A 17,342-nucleotide genomic window follows, 5' to 3' on the forward strand; every position below is an offset into this window, starting at 1 on the left:
ATATTTTTTTGGTCAAAAAGCACTAAAATTTTAGTTGTTTTCGCCCAACGTGGGGTTCGCACCCACGACCCTGAAATTAAGAGTCTCATGCTCTACCGACTCAGCTAGCCGGGCTCCTTTGGATGCCTATAGTTTTCTTCCCTATCCCTGCACTGCCGCTTTCCACAGATAGGATGCTGTGTAATCATAGGCTCTGGTGGAGTTTGGAAAGAAAATACACATCAGCCAGAGGCAGAAATAGTCTAAGAAAGTATCAAACACAATTACCAGTCAATATCAGAACGCATTGAAGAATATCAGGAAATAGCCGATTAAACCTGTGTGGAAAAAAGTCTTATTTGTGGTTTCTCCACTTTATTTTATAGTAAGATGATGCATACTTTTTCTTTTACAGTGAATACATTAAGGTATGGTATTGCCCCATTACACATCATCCAGACATGCATTCATATATTGCATGTTAACAATGAAAATATTGCAAAGAGACTTTCAATTTCTATTTTTTTGGTCAAAAAGCACTACAATTTTAGTTGTTTTCAACTAAAATATTGCAAATATTGTAAAGAGACTTTCAATTTATATTTTTTTGGTCAAAAAGCACTAAAATTTTAGTTGTTTTCGCCCAATGTGGGGTTCGCACCCACGACCCTGAGATTAAGAGTCTCATGCTCTACCGACTGAGCTAGCCGGGCTACTTTGGATGCCTATAGTTTTCTTCCCTATCCCTGCACTGCCGCTTTCCACAGATAGGATGCTGTGTAATCATAGGCTGTGGTGGAGTTTGGAAAGAAAATACACATCAGCCAGAGGCAGAAATAGTCTAAGAAAGTATCAAACACAATTACCAGTCAATATCAGAACGCATTGAAGAATATCAGGAAATAGCCGATTAAACCTGTGTGGAAAAAAGTCTTATTTGTGTTTTCTCCACTTTATTTTATAGTAAGATGATGCATACTTTTTCTTTTACAGTGAATACATTAAGGTATGGTATTGCCCCATTACACATCATCCAGACATGCATTCATATATTGCATGTTAACAATGAAAATATTGCAAAGAGACTTTCAATTTCTATTTTTTTGGTCAAAAAGCACTAAAATTTTATTTGTTTTCGCCCAACGTGGGGCTTGAACCCACGACCCTGAGATTAAGAGTCTCATGCTCTACCAACTGAGCTAGCCGGGCTCCTTTGGATGCCTATAGTTTTCTTCCCTATCCCTGCACTGCCGCTTTCCACAGATAGGATGCTGTGTAATCATAGGCTCTGGTGGAGTTTGGAAAGAAAATACACATCAGCCAGAGGCAGAAATAGTCTAAGAAAGAATCAAACACAATTACCAGTCAATATCAGAACGCATTGAAGAATATCAGGAAATAGCCGATTAAACCTGTGTGGAAAAAAGTCTTATTTGTGTTTTCTCCACTTTATTTTATAGTAAGATGATACATACTTTTTCTTTTACAGTGAATACATTAAGGTGTGGTATTTCCCCATTACACATCATCCAGACATGCATTCATATATTGCATGTTAACAATCAAAATATTGCAAATATTGTAAAGAGACTTTCAATTTCTATTTTTTTGGTCAAAAAGCACTAAAATTTTAGTTGTTTTCGCCCAACGTGGGGCTCGAACCCATGACCCTGCGATTAAGAGTCTCATGCTCTACCGACTGAGCTAGCCGGGCTCTTTTGGATGTCTATAGTTTTCTTCCCTATCCCTGCACTGCCGTTTTCCACAGATAGGATGTATTTTTTTGGTCAAAAAGCACTACAATGTTATTGTTTTCGCCCAACGTGGGGCTCGAACCCACGACCCTGAGATTAAGAGTCTCATGCTCTACCGACTGAGCTAGCCGGGCTCCTTTGGATGCTTATAGTTTTCTTCCCTATCCCTGCACTGCCGTTTTCCACAGATAGGAGTCTAAGAAAGTATCAAACACAATTACCAGTCAATATCAGAACGCATTGAAGAATATCAGGAAATAGCCGATTAAACCTGTGTGGAAAAAAGTCTTATTTGTGGTTTCTCCACTTTATTTTATAGTAAGATGATGCATACTTTTTCTTTTACAGTGAATACATTAAGGTATGGTATTGCCCCATTACACATCATCCAGACATGCATTCATATATTGCATGTTAACAATGAAAATATTGCAAAGAGACTTTCAATTTATATTTTTTTGGTCAAAAAGCACTAAAATTTTAGTTGTTTTCGCCCAACGTGGGGTTCGCACCCACGACCCTGAGATTAAGAGTCTCATGCTCTACCGACTGAGCTAGCCGGGCACCTTTGGATGCCTATAGTTTTCTTCCCTATCCCTGCACTGCCGCTTTCCACAGATAGGATGCTGTGTAATCATAGGCTGTGGTGGAGTTTGGAAAGAAAATACACATCAGCCAGAGGCAGAAATAGTCTAAGAAAGTATCAAACACAATTACCAGTCAATATCAGAACGCATTGAAGAATATCAGGAAATAGCCGATTAAACCTGTGTGGAAAAAAGTCTTATTTGTGTTTTCTCCACTTTATTTTATAGTAAGATGATGCATACTTTTTCTTTTACAGTGAATACATTAAGGTATGGTATTGCCCCATTACACATCATCCAGACATGCATTCATATATTGCATGTTAACAATGAAAATATTGCAAAGAGACTTTCAATTTCTATTTTTTTGGTCAAAAAGCACTAAAATTTTAGTTGTTTTCGCCCAACGTGGGGCTCGAACCCACGACCCTGAGATTAAGAGTCTCATGCTCTACCCACTGAGCTAGCCGGGCTCCTATGGATGCCTATAGTTTTCTTCCCTATCCCTGCACTGCCGCTTTCCACAGATAGGATGCTGTGTAATCATAGGCTCTGGTGGAGTTTGGAAAGAAAATACACATCAGCCAGAGGCAGAAATAGTCTAAGAAAGTATCAAACACAATTACCAGTCAATATCAGAACGCATTGAAGAATATCAGGAAATAGCCGATTAAACCTGTGTGGAAAAAAGTCTTATTTGTGTTTTCTCCACTTTATTTTATAGTAAGATGATACATACTTTTTCTTTTACAGTGAATACATTAAGGTGTGGTATTGCCCCATTACACATCATCCAGACATGCATTCATATATTGCATGTTAACAATGAAAATATTGCAAAGAGACTTTCAATTTATATTTTTTTGGTCAAAAAGCACTAAAATTTTAGTTGTTTTCGCCCAATGTGGGGTTCGCACCCACGACCCTGAGATTAAGAGTCTCATGCTCTACCGACTGAGCTAGCCGGGCTGCTTTGGATGCCTATAGTTTTCTTCCCTATCCCTGCACTGCCGCTTTCCACAGATAGGATGCTGTGTAATCATAGGCTGTGGTGGAGTTTGGAAAGAAAATACACATCAGCCAGAGGCAGAAATAGTCTAAGAAAGTATCAAACACAATTACCAGTCAATATCAGAACGCATTGAAGAATATCAGGAAATAGCCGATTAAACCTGTGTGGAAAAAAGTCTTATTTGTGTTTTCTCCACTTTATTTTATAGTAAGATGATGCATACTTTTTCTTTTACAGTGAATACATTAAGGTATGGTATTGCCCCATTACACATCATCCAGACATGCATTCATATATTGCATGTTAACAATGAAAATATTGCAAAGAGACTTTCAATTTCTATTTTTTTGGTCAAAAAGCACTAAAATTTTATTTGTTTTCGCCCAACGTGGGGCTTGAACCCACGACCCTGAGATTAAGAGTCTCATGCTCTACCAACTGAGCTAGCCGGGCTCCTTTGGATGCCTATAGTTTTCTTCCCTATCCCTGCACTGCCGCTTTCCACAGATAGGATGCTGTGTAATCATAGGCTCTGGTGGAGTTTGGAAAGAAAATACACATCAGCCAGAGGCAGAAATAGTCTAAGAAAGAATCAAACACAATTACCAGTCAATATCAGAACGCATTGAAGAATATCAGGAAATAGCCGATTAAACCTGTGTGGAAAAAAGTCTTATTTGTGTTTTCTCCACTTTATTTTATAGTAAGATGATACATACTTTTTCTTTTACAGTGAATACATTAAGGTGTGGTATTTCCCCATTACACATCATCCAGACATGCATTCATATATTGCATGTTAACAATCAAAATATTGCAAATATTGTAAAGAGACTTTCAATTTCTATTTTTTTGGTCAAAAAGCACTAAAATTTTAGTTGTTTTCGCCCAACGTGGGGCTCGAACCCATGACCCTGCGATTAAGAGTCTCAGGCTCTACCGACTGAGCTAGCCGGGCTCTTTTGGATGTCTATAGTTTTCTTCCCTATCCCTGCACTGCCGTTTTCCACAGATAGGATGTATTTTTTTGGTCAAAAAGCACTACAATTTTATTGTTTTCGCCCAACGTGGGGCTCGAACCCACGACCCTGAGATTAAGAGTCTCATGCTCTACCGACTGAGCTAGCCGGGCTCCTTTGGATGCTTATAGTTTTCTTCCCTATCCCTGCACTGCCGTTTTCCACAGATAGGAGTCTAAGAAAGTATCAAACACAATTACCAGTCAATATCAGAACGCATTGAAGAATATCAGGAAATAGCCGATTAAACCTGTGTGGAAAAAAGTCTTATTTGTGGTTTCTCCACTTTATTTTATAGTAAGATGATGCATACTTTTTCTTTTACAGTGAATACATTAAGGTATGGTATTGCCCCATTACACATCATCCAGACATGCATTCATATATTGCATGTTAACAATGAAAATATTGCAAAGAGACTTTCAATTTATATTTTTTTGGTCAAAAAGCACTAAAATTTTAGTTGTTTTCGCCCAACGTGGGGTTCGCACCCACGACCCTGAGATTAAGAGTCTCATGCTCTACCGACTGAGCTAGCCGGGCACCTTTGGATGCCTATAGTTTTCTTCCCTATCCCTGCACTGCCGCTTTCCACAGATAGGATGCTGTGTAATCATAGGCTGTGGTGGAGTTTGGAAAGAAAATACACATCAGCCAGAGGCAGAAATAGTCTAAGAAAGTATCAAACACAATTACCAGTCAATATCAGAACGCATTGAAGAATATCAGGAAATAGCCGATTAAACCTGTGTGGAAAAAAGTCTTATTTGTGTTTTCTCCACTTTATTTTATAGTAAGATGATGCATACTTTTTCTTTTACAGTGAATACATTAAGGTATGGTATTGCCCCATTACACATCATCCAGACATGCATTCATATATTGCATGTTAACAATGAAAATATTGCAAAGAGACTTTCAATTTCTATTTTTTTGGTCAAAAAGCACTCAAATTTTAGTTGTTTTCGCCCAACGTGGGGCTCAAACCCACGACCCTGAGATTAAGAGTCTCATGCTCTACCGACTGAGCTAGCTGGGCTCCTTTGGATGTCTATAGTTTACTTCCCTATCCCTGCACTGCCGCTTTCCACAGATAGGATGCTGTGTAATCATAGGCTCTGGTGGAGTTTGGAAAGAAAATACACATCAGCCAGAGGCAGAAATAGTCTAAGAAAGTATCAAACACAATTACCAGTCAATATCAGAACGCATTGAAGAATATCAGGAAATAGCCGATTAAACCTGTGTGGAAAAAAGTCTTATTTGTGTTTTCTCCACTTTATTTTATAGTAAGATGATACATACTTTTTCTTTTACAGTGAATACATTAAGGTGTGGTATTGCCCCATTACACATTATCCAGACATGCATTCATATATTGCATGTTAACAATGAAAATATTGCAAATATTGTAAAGAGACTTTCAATTTCTATTTTTTTGGTCAAAAAGCACTAAAATTTTAGTTGTTTTCGCCCAAAGTGGTGCTCGAACCCACGACCCTGAGATTAAGAGTCTCATGCTCTACCGACTGAGCTAGCCTGGCTCCTTTGGATGCCTATAGTTTTCTTCCCTATCCCTGCACTGCCGTTTTCCACAGATAGGATGCTGTGTAATCATAGGCTCTGGTGGAGTTTGGAAAGAAAATACACATCAGCCAGAGGCAGAAATAGTCTAAGAAAGTATCAAACACAATTACCAGTCAATATCCGAACGCATTGAAGAATATCAGGAAATAGCCGATTAAACCTGTGTGGAAAAAAGTCTTATTTGTGTTTTCTCCACTTTATTTTATAGTAAGATGATACATACTTTTTCTTTTACAGTGAATACATTAAGGTGTGGTATTGCCCCATTACACATCATCCAGACATGCATTCATATATTGCATGTTAACAATGAAAATATTGCAAATATTGTAAAGAGACTTTCAATTTATATTTTTTTGGTCAAAAAGCACGAAAATTTTAGTTGTTTTTGCCCAACGTGGGGCTTGAACCCACGACCCTGAGATTAAGAGTCTCATGCTCTACCGACTGAGCTAGCCGGGCTCTTTTGGATGCCTATAGTTTTCTTCCCTATCCCTGCACTGCCGCTTTCCACAGATAGGATGCTGTGTAATCATAGGCTCTGGTGGAGTTTGGAAAGAAAATACACATCAGCCAGAGGCAGAAATAGTCTAAGAAAGTATCAAACACAATTACCAGTCAATATCAGAACGCATTGAAGAATATCAGGAAATAGCCGATTAAACCTGTGTGGAAAAAAGTCTTATTTGTGTTTTCTCCACTTTATTTTATAGTAAGATGATACATACTTTTTCTTTTACAGTGAATACATTAAGGTGTGGTATTGCCCCATTACACATCATCCAGACATGCATTCATATATTGCATGTTAACAATGAAAATATTGCAAAGAGACTTTCAATTTCTATTTTTTTGGTCAAAAAGCACTCAAATTTTAGTTGTTTTCGCCCAACGTGGGGCTCAAACCCACGACCCTGAGATTAAGAGTCTCATGCTCTACCGACTGAGCTAGCTGGGCTCCTTTGGATGTCTATAGTTTACTTCCCTATCCCTGCACTGCCGCTTTCCACAGATAGGATGCTGTGTAATCATAGGCTCTGGTGGAGTTTGGAAAGAAAATACACATCAGCCAGAGGCAGAAATAGTCTAAGAAAGTATCAAACACAATTACCAGTCAATATCAGAACGCATTGAAGAATATCAGGAAATAGCCGATTAAACCTGTGTGGAAAAAAGTCTTATTTGTGTTTTCTCCACTTTATTTTATAGTAAGATGATACATACTTTTTCTTTTACAGTGAATACATTAAGGTGTGGTATTGCCCCATTACACATTATCCAGACATGCATTCATATATTGCATGTTAACAATGAAAATATTGCAAATATTGTAAAGAGACTTTCAATTTCTATTTTTTTGGTCAAAAAGCACTAAAATTTTAGTTGTTTTCGCCCAACGTGGTGCTCGAACCCACGACCCTGAGATTAAGAGTCTCATGCTCTACCGACTGAGCTAGCCTGGCTCCTTTGGATGCCTATAGTTTTCTTCCCTATCCCTGCACTGCCGTTTTCCACAGATAGGATGCTGTGTAATCATAGGCTCTGGTGGAGTTTGGAAAGAAAATACACATCAGCCAGAGGCAGAAATAGTCTAAGAAAGTATCAAACACAATTACCAGTCAATATCCGAACGCATTGAAGAATATCAGGAAATAGCCGATTAAACCTGTGTGGAAAAAAGTCTTATTTGTGTTTTCTCCACTTTATTTTATAGTAAGATGATACATACTTTTTCTTTTACAGTGAATACATTAAGGTGTGGTATTGCCCCATTACACATCATCCAGACATGCATTCATATATTGCATGTTAACAATCAAAATATTGCAAATATTGTAAAGAGACTTTCAATTTCTATTTTTTTGGTCAAAAAGCACTAAAATTTTAGTTGTTTTCGCCCAACGTGGGGTTCGCACCCACGACCCTGAGATTAAGAGTCTCATGCTCTACCGACTGAGCTAGCCGGGCTCCTTTGGATGCCTATAGTTTTCTTCCCTATTCCTGCACTGCCGCTTTCCACAGATAGGATGTATTTTTTTTGGTCAAAAAGCACTACAATTTTAGTTGTTTTCGCCCAATGTGGGGCTCGAACCCACGACCCTGAGATTAAGAGTCTCATGCTCTACCGACTGAGCTAGCCAGGCTCCTTTGGATACCTATAGTTTTCTTCCCTATCCCTGCACTGCCGTTTTCCACAGATAGGATGCTGTGTAATCATAGGCTCTGGTGGAGTTTGGAAAGAAAATACACATCAGCCAGAGGCAGAAATAGTCTAAGAAAGTATCAAACACAATTACCAGTCAATATCAGAACGCATTGAGGAATATCAGGAAATAGCTGATTAAACCTGTGTGGAAAAAAGTCTTATTTGTGTTTTCTCCACTTTATTTTATAGTAAGATGATACATACTTTTTCTTTTACAGTGAATACATTAAGGTGTGGTATTGCCCCATTACACATCATCCAGACATGCATTCATATATTGCATGTTAACAATCAAAATATTGCAAATATTGTAAAGAGAATTTCAATTTCTATTTTTTTGGTCAAAAAGCATTAAAATTTTAGTTGTTTTCGCCCAACGTGGGGCTCGCACCCACGACCCTGAGATTAAGATTCTCATGCTCTACCGACTGAGCTAGCCGGGCTCCTTTGGATACCTATAGTTTTCTTTCCTATCCCTGCACTGCCGTTTTCCACAGATAGGATGCTGTGTAATCATAGGCTCTGGTGGAGTTTGGAAAGAAAATACACATCAGCCAGAGGCAGAAATAGTCTAAGAAAGTATCAAACACAATTACCAGTCAATATCAGAACGCATTGAAGAATATCAGGAAATAGCCGATTAAACCTGTGTGGAAAAAAGTCTTATTTGTGTTTTCTCCACTTTATTTTATAGTAAGATGATACATACTTTTTCTTTTACAGTGAATACATTAAGGTGTGGTATTGCCCCATTACACATCACCCAGATATGCATTCATATATTGCATGTTAACAATCAAAATATTGCAAATATTGTAAAGAGACTTTCAATTTCTATTTTTTTGGTCAAAAAGCATTAAAATTTTAGTTGTTTTCGCCCAACGTGGGGCTCGCACCCACGACCCTGAGATTAAGAGCCTCATGCTCTACCGACTGAGCTAGCCGGGCTCCTTTGGGTGCCTATAGTTTTCTTCCCTATCCCTGCACTGCCGTTTTCCACAGATAGGATGCTGTGTAATCATAGGCTCTGGTGGAGTTTGGAAAGAAAATACACATCAGCCAGAGGCAGAAATAGTCTAAGAAAGTATCAAACACAATTACCAGTCAATATCAGAACGCATTGAAGAATATCAGGAAATAGCCGATTAAACCTGTGTGGAAAAAAGTCTTATTTGTGTTTTCTCCACTTTATTTTATAGTAAGATGATACATACTTTTTCTTTTACAGTGAATACATTAAGGTGTGGTATTGCCCCATTACACATCATCCAGACATGCATTCATATATTGCATGTTAACAATCAAAATATTGCAAATATTGTAAAGAGACTTTCAATTTCTATTTTTTTGGTCAAAAAGCACTAAAATTTTAGTTGTTTTCGCCCAACGTGGGGTTCGCACCCACGACCCTGAGATTAAGAGTCTCATGCTCTACCGACTGAGCTAGCCGGGCTCCTTTGGATGCCTATAGTTTTCTTCCCTATCCCTGCACTGCCGTTTTCCACAGATAGGATGCTGTGTAATCATAGGCTCTGGTGGAGTTTGGAAAGAAAATACACATCAGCCAGAGGCAGAAATAGTCTAAGAAAGTATCAAACACAATTACCAGTCAATATCAGAACGCATTGAAGAATATCAGGAAATAGCCGATTAAACCTGTGTGGAAAAAAGTCTTATTTGTGTTTTCTCCACTTTATTTTATAGTAAGATGATACATACTTTTTCTTTTACAGTGAATACATTAAGGTGTGGTATTGCCCCATTACACATCATCCAGACATGCATTCATATATTGCATGTTAACAATCAAAATATTGCAAATATTGTAAAGAGACTTTCAATTTCTATTTTTTTGGTCAAAAAGCACTAAAATTTTAGTTGTTTTCCCCCAACGTGGGTTTCGCACCCACGACCCTGAGATTAAGAGTCTCATGCTCTACCGACTGAGCTAGCCGGGCTCCTTTGGATGCCTATAGTTTTCTTCCCTATCCCTGCACTGCCGCTTTCCACAGATAGGATGCTGTGTAATCATAGGCTCTGGTGGAGTTTGGAAAGAAAATACACATCAGCCAGAGGCAGAAATAGTCTAAGAAAGTATCAAACACAATTACCAGTCAATATCAGAACGCATTGAAGAATATCAGGAAATAGCCGATTAAACCTGTGTGGAAAAAAGTCTTATTTGTGTTTTCTCCACTTTATTTTATAGTAAGATGATACATACTTTTTCTTTTACAGTGAATACATTAAGGTGTGGTATTGCCCCATTACACATCATCCAGACATGCATTCATATATTGCATGTTAACAATGAAAATATTGCAAATATTGTAAAGAGACTTTCAATTTCTATTTTTTTGGTCAAAAAGCACTAAAATTTTAGTTGTTTTCGCCCAACGTGGGGTTCGCACCCACGACCCTGAGATTAAGAGTCACATGCTCTACCGACTGAGCTAGCCGGGCTCCTTTGGATGCCTATAGTTTTCTTCCCTATTCCTGCACTGCCGTTTTCCACAGATAGGATGTATTTTTTTTGGTCAAAAAGCATTAAAATTTTAGTTGTTTTCGCCCAACGTGGGGCTCGAACCCACGACCCTGAGATTAAGAGTCTCATGCTCTACCGACTGAGCTAGCCGGGCTCCTTTGGATACCTATAGTTTTCTTTCCTATCCCTGCACTGCCGTTTTCCACAGATAGGATGCTGTGTAATCATAGGCTCTGGTGGAGTTTGGAAAGAAAATACACATCAGCCAGAGGCAGAAATAGTCTAAGAAAGTATCAAACACAATTACCAGTCAATATCAGAACGCATTGAAGAATATCAGGAAATAGCTGATTAAACCTGTGTGGAAAAAAGTCTTATTTGTGTTTTCTCCACTTTATTTTATAGTAAGATGATACATACTTTTTCTTTTACAGTGAATACATTAAGGTGTGGTATTGCCCCATTACACATCATCCAGACATGCATTTATATATTGCATGTTAACAATCAAAATATTGCAAATATTGTAAAGAGACTTTCAATTTCTATTTTTTTGGTCAAAAAGCATTAAAATTTTAGTTGTTTTCGCCCAACGTGGGGCTCGCACCCACGACCCTGAGATTAAGAGTCTCATGCTCTACCTGAGCTAGCCGGGCTCCTTTGAATGCCTATAGTTTTCTTCCCTATCCCTGCACTGCCGTTTTCCACAGATAGGATGCTGTGTAATCATAGGCTCTGGTGGAGTTTGGAAAGAAAATACACATCAGCCAGAGGCAGAAATAGTCTAAGAAAGTATCAAACACAATTACCAGTCAATATCAGAACGCATTGAAGAATATCAGGAAATAGCCGATTAAACCTGTGTGGAAAAAAGTCTTATTTGTGTTTTCTCCACTTTATTTTATAGTAAGATGATACATACTTTTTCTTTTACAGTGAATACATTAAGGTGTGGTATTGCCCCATTACACATCATCCAGACATGCATTCATATATTGCATGTTAACAATCAAAATATTGCAAATATTGTAAAGAGACTTTCAATTTCTATTTTTTTGGTCAAAAAGCACTAAAATTTTAGTTGTTTTCCCCCAACGTGGGTTTCGCACCCACGACCCTGAGATTAAGAGTCTCATGCTCTACCGACTGAGCTAGCCGGGCTCCTTTGGATGCCTATAGTTTTCTTCCCTATCCCTGCACTGCCGCTTTCCACAGATAGGATGCTGTGTAATCATAGGCTCTGGTGGAGTTTGGAAAGAAAATACACATCAGCCAGAGGCAGAAATAGTCTAAGAAAGTATCAAACACAATTACCAGTCAATATCAGAACGCATTGAAGAATATCAGGAAATAGCCGATTAAACCTGTGTGGAAAAAAGTCTTATTTGTGTTTTCTCCACTTTATTTTATAGTAAGATGATGCATACTTTTTCTTTTACAGTGAATACATTAAGGTATGGTATTGCCCCATTACACATCATCTAGACATGCATTCATATATTGCATGTTAACAATGAAAATATTGCAAAGAGACTTTCAATTTCTATTTTTTTGGTCAAAAAGCACTAAAATTTAAGTTGTTTTCGCCCAACGTGGGGCTCGAACCCACGACCCTGAGATTAAGAGTCTCATGCTCTACCGACTAAGCTAGCCGGGCTCCTTTGGATGCCTATAGTTTTCTTCCCTATCCCTGCACTGCCGCTTTCCACAGATAGGATGCTGTGTAATCATAGGCTCTGGTGGAGTTTGGAAAGAAAATACACATCAGCCAGAGGCAGAAATAGTCTAAGAAAGTATCAAACACAATTACCAGTCAATATCAGAACGCATTGAAGAATATCAGGAAATAGCCGATTAAACCGGTGTGGAAAAAAGTCTTATTTGTGTTTTCTCCACTTTATTTTATAGTAAGATGATACATACTTTTTCTTTTACAGTGAATACATTAAGGTGTGGTATTGCCCCATTACACATCATCCAGACATGCATTCATATATTGCATGTTAACAATGAAAATATTGCAAATATTGTAAAGAGACTTTCAATTTCTATTTTTTTGGTCAAAAAGCACGAAAATTTTAGTTGTTTTCACCCCTATCCCTGCACTGCCGCTTTCCACAGATAGGATGTATTTTTTTGGTCAAAAAGCACTACAATTTTAGTTGTTTTCGCCCAACGTGGGGCTCGAACCCACGACCCTGAGATTAAGAGTCTCATGCTCTACCGACTGAGCTAGCCGGGCTCTTTTGGATGCCTATAGTTTTCTTCCCTATCCCTGCACTGCCGTTTTCCACAGATAGGATGTATTTTTTTGGTCAAAAAGCACTACAATTTTAGTTGTTTTCGCCCAACGTGGGGCTCGAACCCACGACCCTGAGATTAAGAGTCTCATGCTCTACCGACTGAGCTAGCCGGGCTCCTTTGGATGCCTATAGTTTTCTTCCCTATCCCTGCACTGCCGTTTTCCACAGATAGGATGTATTTTTTTGGTCAAAAAGCACTACAATTTTAGTTGTTTTCGCCCAACGTGGGGCTCGAACCCACTACCCTGAGATTAAGAGTCTCATGCTCTACCGACTGAGCTAGCCGGGCTCCTTTGGATGCCTATAGTTTTCTTCCCTATCCCTGCACTGCCGTTTTCCACAGATAGGATGCTGTGTAATCATAGGCTCTGGTGGAGTTTGGAAAGAAAATACACATCAGCCAGAGGCAGAAATAGTCTAAGAAAGTATCAAACACAATTACCAGTCAATATCCGAACGCATTGAAGAATATCAGGAAATAGCCGATTAAACCTGTGTGGAAAAAAGTCTTATTTGTGTTTTCTCCACTTTATTTTATAGTAAGATGATACATACTTTTTCTTTTACAGTGAATACATTAAGGTGTGGTATTGCCCCATTACACATCATCCAGACATGCATTCATATATTGCATGTTAACAATGAAAATATTGCAAATATTGTAAAGAGACTTTCAATTTCTATTTTTTTGGTCAAAAAGCACGAAAATTTTAGTTGTTTTCGCCCAACGTGGGGCTTGAACCCACGACCCTGAGATTAACAGTCTCATGCTCTACCGACTGAGCTAGCCGGGCTCTTTTGGATGCTTATAGTTTTCTTCCCTATCCCTGCACTGCCGCTTTCCACAGATAGGATGATGTGTAATCATAGGCTCTGGTGGAGTTTGGAAAGAAAATACACATCAGCCAGAGGCAGAAATAGTCTAAGAAAGTATCAAACACAATTACCAGTCAATATCAGAACGCATTGAAGAATATCAGGAAATAGCCGATTAAACATGTGTGGAAAAAAGTCTTATTTGTCTTTTCTCCACTTTATTTTATAGTAAGATGATACATACTTTTTCTTTTACAGTGAATACATTAAGGTGTGGTATTGCCCCATTACACATCATCCAGACATGCATTCATATATTGCATGTTAACAATGAAAATATTGCAAATATTGTAAAGAGACTTTCAATTTCTATTTTTTGGTCAAAAAGCACTAAAATTTTAGTTGTTTTTGCCCAACGTGGCGCTCAAACCCACGACCCTGAGATTAAGAGTCTCATGCTCTACCGACTGAGCTAGCCGGGCTCCTTTGGATGCCTATAGTTTTCTTCCCTATCCCTGCACTGCCGTTTTCCACAGATAGGATGTATTTTTTTGGTCAAAAAGTCCTACAATTTTAGTTGTTTTCGCCCAACGTGGGGCTCGAACCCACAACCCTGAGATTAAGAGTCTCATGCTCTACCGACAGAGCTAGCCGGGCTCCTTTGGATGCCTATAGTTTTCTTCCCTATCCCTGCACTGCCGTTTTCCACAGATAGGATGTATTTTTTTGGTCAAAAAGTCCTACAATTTTAGTTGTTTTCGCCCAACGTGGGGCTCGAACCCACAACCCTGAGATTAAGAGTCTCATGCTCTACCGACTGAGCTAGACGGGCTCCTTTGGATACCTATAGTTTTCTTCCCTATCCCTGCACTGCCGTTTTCCACAGATAGGATGCTGTGTAATCATAGGCTCTGGTGGAGTTTGGAAAGAAAATACACATCAGCCAGAGGCAGAAATAGTCTAAGAAAGTATCAAACACAATTACCAGTCAATATCAGAACGCATTGAAGAATATCAGAAAATACACATCAGCCAGAGGCAGAAATAGTCTAAGAAAGTATCAAACACAATTACCAGTCAATATCCGAACGCATTGAAGAATATCAGGAAATAGCCGATTAAACCTGTGTGGAAAAAAGTCTTATTTGTGTTTTCTCCACTTTATTTTATAGTAAGATGATACATACTTTTTCTTTTACAGTGAATACATTAAAGTGTGGTATTGCCCCATTACAAATCATCCAGACATGCATTCATATATTGCATGTTAACAATGAAAATATTGCAAATATTGTAAAGAGACTTTCAATTTCTATTTTTTTGGTCAAAAAGCACGAAAATTTTAGTTGTTTTCACCCAACGTGGGGCTTGAACCCACGACCCTGAGATTAAGAGTCTCATGCTCTACCGACTGAGCTAGCCGGGCTCTTTTGGATGCCTATAGTTTTCTTCCCTATCCCTGCACTGCCGCTTTCCACAGATAGGATGTATTTTTTTGGTCAAAAAGTCCTACAATTTTAGTTGTTTTCGCCCAACGTGGGGCTCGAACCCACAACCCTGAGATTAAGAGTCTCATGCTCTACCGACTGAGCTAGCTAGGCTCCTTTGGATACCTATAGTTTTCTTCCCTATCCCTGCACTGCCGTTTTCCACAGATAGGATGCTGTGTAATCATAGGCTCTGGTGGAGTTTGGAAAGAAAATACACATCAGCCAGAGGCAGAAATAGTCTAAGAAAGTATCAAACACAATTACCAGTCAATATCAGAACGCATTGAAGAATATCAGGAAATAGCTGATTAAACCTGTGTGGAAAAAAGTCTTATTTGTGTTTTCTCCACTTTATTTTATAGTAAGATGATACATACTTTTTCTTTTACAGTGAATACATTAAGGTGTGGTATTGCCCCATTACACATCATCCAGACATGCATTCATATATTGCATGTTAACAATGAAAATATTGCAAATATTGTAAAGAGACTTTCAATTTCTATTTTTTTGGTCAAAAAGCACTAAAATTTTAGTTGTTTTCGCCCAACGTGGGGCTCGAACCCACGACCCTGAGATTAAGAGTCTCATGCTCTACCGACTGAGCTAGCCGGGCTCCTTTGGATGCCTATAGTTTTCTTCCCTATCCCTGCACTGCCGTTTTCCACAGATAGGATGCTGTGTAATCATAGGCTCTGGTGGAGTTTGGAAAGAAAATACACATCAGCCAGAGGCAGAAATAGTCTAAGAAAGTATCAAACACAATTACCAGTCAATATCTGAACGCATTGAAGAATATCAGGAAATAGCCGATTAAACCTGTGTGGAAAAAAGTCTTATTTGTGTTTTCTCCACTTTATTTTATAGTAAGATGATACATACTTTTTCTTTTACAGTGAATACATTAAGGTGTGGTATTGCCCCATTACACATCATCCAGACATGCATTCATATATTGCATGTTAACAATGAAAATATTGCAAATATTGTAAAGAGACTTTCAATTTCTATTTTTTTGGTCAAAAAGCACGAAAATTTTAGTTGTTTTCGCCCAACGTTTTCTTCCCTATCCCTGCACTGCCGCTTTCCACAGATAGGATGTATTTTTTTGGTCAAAAAGCACTACAATTTTAGTTGTTTTCGCCCAACGTGGGGCTCGAACCCACGACCCTGAGATTGAGAGTCTCATGCTCTACCGACTGAGCTAGCCGGGCTCCTTTGGATGCTTATAGTTTTCTTCCCTATCCCTGCACTGCCGTTTTCCACAGATAGGATGTATTTTTTTGGTCAAAAAGCACTACAATTTTAGTTGTTTTCGCCCAACGTGGGGCTCGAACCCACGACCCTGAGATTAAGAGTCTCATGCTCTACCGATTGAGCTAGCCGGGCTCCTTTGGATGCCTATAGTTTTCTTCCCTATCCCTGCAGTTTTCCACAGATAGGATGTATTTTTTTGGTCAAAAACCAGTACAATTGTAGTTGTTTTCGCCCAACGTGGGGCTCGAACCCACGACCCTGAGATTAAGAGTCTCATGCTCTACCGACTGAGCTAGCCAGGCTCCTTTGGATGCCTATAGTTTTCTTCCCTATCCCTGCACTGCCGCTTTCCACAGATAGGATGCTGTGTAATCATAGGCTCTGGTGGAGTTTGGAAAGAAAATACACATCAGCCAGAGGCAGAAATAGTCTAAGAAAGTATCAAACACAATTACCAGTCAATATCAGAACGCATTGAAGAATATCAGGAAATAGCCGATTAAACCTGTGTGGAAAAAAGTCTTATTTGTGTTTTCTCCACTTTATTTTATAGTAAGATGATGCATACTTTTTCTTTTACAGTGAATACATTAAGGTATGGCATTGCCCCATTACACATCATCCAGACATGCATTCATATATTGCATGTTAACAATGAAAATATTACAAAGAGACTTTCAATTTCTATTTTTTTGGTCAAAAAGCACTAAAATTTTAGTTGTTTTCCCCCAACGTGGGGCTCGAACCCACGACCCTGAGATTAAGAGTCTCATGCTCTACCGACTGAGCTAGCCGGGCTCCTTTGGATGCCTATAGTTTTCTTCCCTATCCCTGCACTGCCGCTTTC

General features: G+C 38.7%; 9 non-coding genes across 9 annotated transcripts; all 9 read right to left on the reverse strand.

Moving 5' to 3' along the window:
- Nucleotides 1-1,794: 1,794 nt before the first annotated feature.
- TRNAK-CUU (transfer RNA lysine (anticodon CUU)) lies at nt 1,795-1,867 on the reverse strand. Its single transcript has one exon. It is a non-coding gene; the product is annotated as a tRNA-Lys (tRNA).
- A 2,524-nt stretch (nt 1,868-4,391) lies between these two features.
- Nucleotides 4,392-4,464, reverse strand: TRNAK-CUU (transfer RNA lysine (anticodon CUU)). Its single transcript has one exon. It is a non-coding gene; the product is annotated as a tRNA-Lys (tRNA).
- Nucleotides 4,465-6,327: 1,863 nt separating this feature from the next.
- TRNAK-CUU (transfer RNA lysine (anticodon CUU)) lies at nt 6,328-6,400 on the reverse strand. The gene has a single exon. It is a non-coding gene; the product is annotated as a tRNA-Lys (tRNA).
- A 4,310-nt stretch (nt 6,401-10,710) lies between these two features.
- TRNAK-CUU (transfer RNA lysine (anticodon CUU)) lies at nt 10,711-10,783 on the reverse strand. The gene has a single exon. It is a non-coding gene; the product is annotated as a tRNA-Lys (tRNA).
- Nucleotides 10,784-12,798: 2,015 nt separating this feature from the next.
- TRNAK-CUU (transfer RNA lysine (anticodon CUU)) lies at nt 12,799-12,871 on the reverse strand. Its single transcript has one exon. It is a non-coding gene; the product is annotated as a tRNA-Lys (tRNA).
- A 102-nt stretch (nt 12,872-12,973) lies between these two features.
- TRNAK-CUU (transfer RNA lysine (anticodon CUU)) lies at nt 12,974-13,046 on the reverse strand. The gene has a single exon. It is a non-coding gene; the product is annotated as a tRNA-Lys (tRNA).
- A 607-nt stretch (nt 13,047-13,653) lies between these two features.
- On the reverse strand, nt 13,654-13,726 carry TRNAN-GUU (transfer RNA asparagine (anticodon GUU)). Its single transcript has one exon. It is a non-coding gene; the product is annotated as a tRNA-Asn (tRNA).
- Nucleotides 13,727-15,781: 2,055 nt separating this feature from the next.
- Nucleotides 15,782-15,854, reverse strand: TRNAK-CUU (transfer RNA lysine (anticodon CUU)). Its single transcript has one exon. It is a non-coding gene; the product is annotated as a tRNA-Lys (tRNA).
- Nucleotides 15,855-16,379: 525 nt separating this feature from the next.
- Nucleotides 16,380-16,452, reverse strand: TRNAE-CUC (transfer RNA glutamic acid (anticodon CUC)). The gene has a single exon. It is a non-coding gene; the product is annotated as a tRNA-Glu (tRNA).
- Nucleotides 16,453-17,342: the final 890 nt, after the last annotated feature.

The sequence above is a fragment of the Ambystoma mexicanum genome, chromosome 4q (genome assembly GCF_040938575.1).
Source record: "Ambystoma mexicanum isolate Mex_15411 chromosome 4q, UKY_AmexF1_1, whole genome shotgun sequence".
Lineage (NCBI taxonomy): Eukaryota > Metazoa > Chordata > Amphibia > Caudata > Ambystomatidae > Ambystoma > Ambystoma mexicanum.